We start from the raw sequence: 2888 nt of genomic DNA, 5'->3' as shown, positions 1-2888 counted from the left end.
GCGATGGTGACTAGAAGTGAGGCGCTGGGCATACTTGCCTCGGACCTGGTTGTTTTGGAGATGAACTTCACACCGTTTACATATTCTCTGTTCTTTGAGCATTCTTTTATCGGTTGCTCCTTTATCTGGTTATGTACATTACCACCTATTCCCCAGTGGTAAAAGCTTTTTTCTTTCTTAATGTCTCCTTGTTGAATATTATAAAATGTTTTTTAGCAACTCTTAAGATGATTACAGGTAAATCATATGAATTGATTTTAGACTTTTCTATTGTAAAATATAACACTGATGCAGAAAATACATATGGCATGTGAACAGTTAACAGAAATATTAAAAAATAATCCTCTGAATTGAAAGCCTTAAATGTAGAACAAGCTTTCACGCCATACACCCCACTTGAAGTGCATGCCAGCGGGAGGCCCCTCACTTTCCACTTGTAGCCAGTATCCTTCGTTATGTGATACATATATATATCACTCATATATTATAGGAATTATATGATATATTTAGCTATATAATTATATATAGTTATGCACATCTATGTGTGTTGTCACATATGTATATTTATTTTAAAAATCAATTTATCAATTTGCATGTTTTCTCAAATGGTTACTTTACTGTTCTCCTTTACCCTGCCCTGCAACTAGTTATTCACACACAAACACACTAATGCAGACAGAAAATCTATATGTATACAGTCATGCGTTGCTTAATGATGGATATTTTCTGAGAAATAGGTCATTAGGCAATTTCGTCATTGGGTAAACATCACAGAGGGTACTTACAAAACCTCGATGGCATAGCCTGCTACACACCTAGGCTGTATAGTATAGCCTATTGCTCAGGGCTACAACCCTGTACAGCACACTGCTGTACTAAATATGGGAGGCAATTATAATGCAGCCGAACATATTTGTGTATCTAAATGTATCTAAACATAGAAAAGGTACAGCAAAAATAGGGTATAAAAGATAAAAAAATGGCACACCTGCACAGGCACGTACCATGCATGGAGCTTGCAGGACTGGAAGCTGCTCTGGGTGAGGCAGTGAGCGGCGAGTGGGTGTGAAGACTGAGGACGCGACTGCACGCACTGGACACACTGCAGACTCTGTAAACCCTGCACACTTAGGCCACACTAATCTCACAAAAATATGCTTTTCTTCAGTAATAAATTCATCTTAGCTTACTGTAGCTTTTTTACTTTATAAACTTTTTAATATTTTTATTTTATTGTATTAACTTATTTTATAATTTTTCTTTTTGGTGGCCGGCTGGTAAGGGGAACTGAACCCTTGACCTTGGTGTTACAAGGCCATGCTCTAACCAACTGAGCCAACCGGCCAGCCCCTTAATATTTTTAACTGTTTGACTTTTTTGTAATAACACTTAGCTTAAAACACAAACACATTGTACAGCTGTACAAAAGCATTTTTTTCTTTATATCCTTATTCTATAAGCTTTTTTCTATTAATTTTTTTTTTAACTTTTTAAACGTTTTTATTAAAAGCTAAGACACAAACACACACATTAGCCTAGGCCTGCACAGGGTTGGGGTCATCAGTATCACCATGTCCCACCTCCACATCTGTCCCACCGGAGAGTCTTCAGGGCATTAGCACACATGGAGCTGTCCTCCCCTGTGATGACAGTTCCTTCTCCTGGAATGCCTCCCAAAGGACCTGCCTGAGGCTGATTTACACTGAACTTTTTTCTATAAGTAGAAGGAGTAGACTCTAAAATAATGATAAAAAGCACAGTATAGTAAATGCGTAAATCAGTTACAGTCATTTACGATCGTTGTCAAGTACCACGTACTGTACGTGATTGTACCTGCTGTACGCCCTAGCACTGGCAGTGCAGTCGGTTTGCTTAGTAGGTTTGTTTACACCAGCATCACTACAGACACGTGAGTAAAGCCTTGTGCTACGATGTCACTAGACGACAGGAAAATTTTCACCTTCATTATAATCTTATGGGACCACTGTCATGTATGCAGTTCGTCGTTGTCCTAAACATGATTATGTGGTGCATGACTGTATGTGTGTGTGTGTGTGTGTGTGTGTGCATGCGTGCACATACTGTGTATACATGTACATACATGTATGTGTATTTCCCTCCTATGCCTCTTGCTGTGCCATATTTTCCATAATATTTATATTTGTGGGGTTTACACTTGACCTTGGCCTTGTAACACCTCACTCTAACCACCTGAGCTACCAGCCAGCCCCCGTAGTACTTACATTTGGTTTGCTTATTTGTTGTTCTCCAAAAGAGTTTAAGGTCCATGCAGTTCAGAATTTTTCCACTTTATTCAGTGTTGTATGCCTAGAGCCTGCATTTATTAGGATCTGTGTAGTTGTAAAAATGGATTTTACTGAATGAAGGAGCCAGAGCTACGGTCCTTAAACACAGCAGTCTTGCACGGGACACAGGGCTTTGCCAGGAGCAGCAGCTGAGGATGTAGGAGTGGATCAGCATGTCCCCTTTGCCCGCTCTCCGTAGCGCTCCGCTTCTCTGCCCTCATCTTGGGAGATGACGGTCATAACAGCCGCAGGACTGAGAGGCAGATGTGAAGGGTGTTCAGGTGTTAGTTGGGGCTTTGATGAGACACTGACCTGAAACATTCCAGTTGGATGATGTTAGACTCAACATCGTATCGATTCAGTTTCTGCAGTTCCTCTGCTGGGAACCAGTTTTAATGTCTGCTTTTCAGACATATAGGAAGGAATATATGAGCTAATGTATATAAAGCTCTTTGCAAAGTCTTCCTCATATTCTGGGTGTTCAATGAATGGCACATTTAAAAAATTAACATTGTAAAGAGTGTTACAGGGCCGGCCCGGTGGCGCACTGGATAGTGCGCCGCTTGGGAAGCGCGGCGGCGC

The sequence above is a fragment of the Galeopterus variegatus genome, unplaced genomic scaffold (genome assembly GCF_000696425.1).
Source record: "Galeopterus variegatus unplaced genomic scaffold, G_variegatus-3.0.2 Scaffold5830, whole genome shotgun sequence".
Taxonomy (NCBI): domain Eukaryota; kingdom Metazoa; phylum Chordata; class Mammalia; order Dermoptera; family Cynocephalidae; genus Galeopterus; species Galeopterus variegatus.
This window is presented reverse-complemented; position numbering follows the sequence as displayed.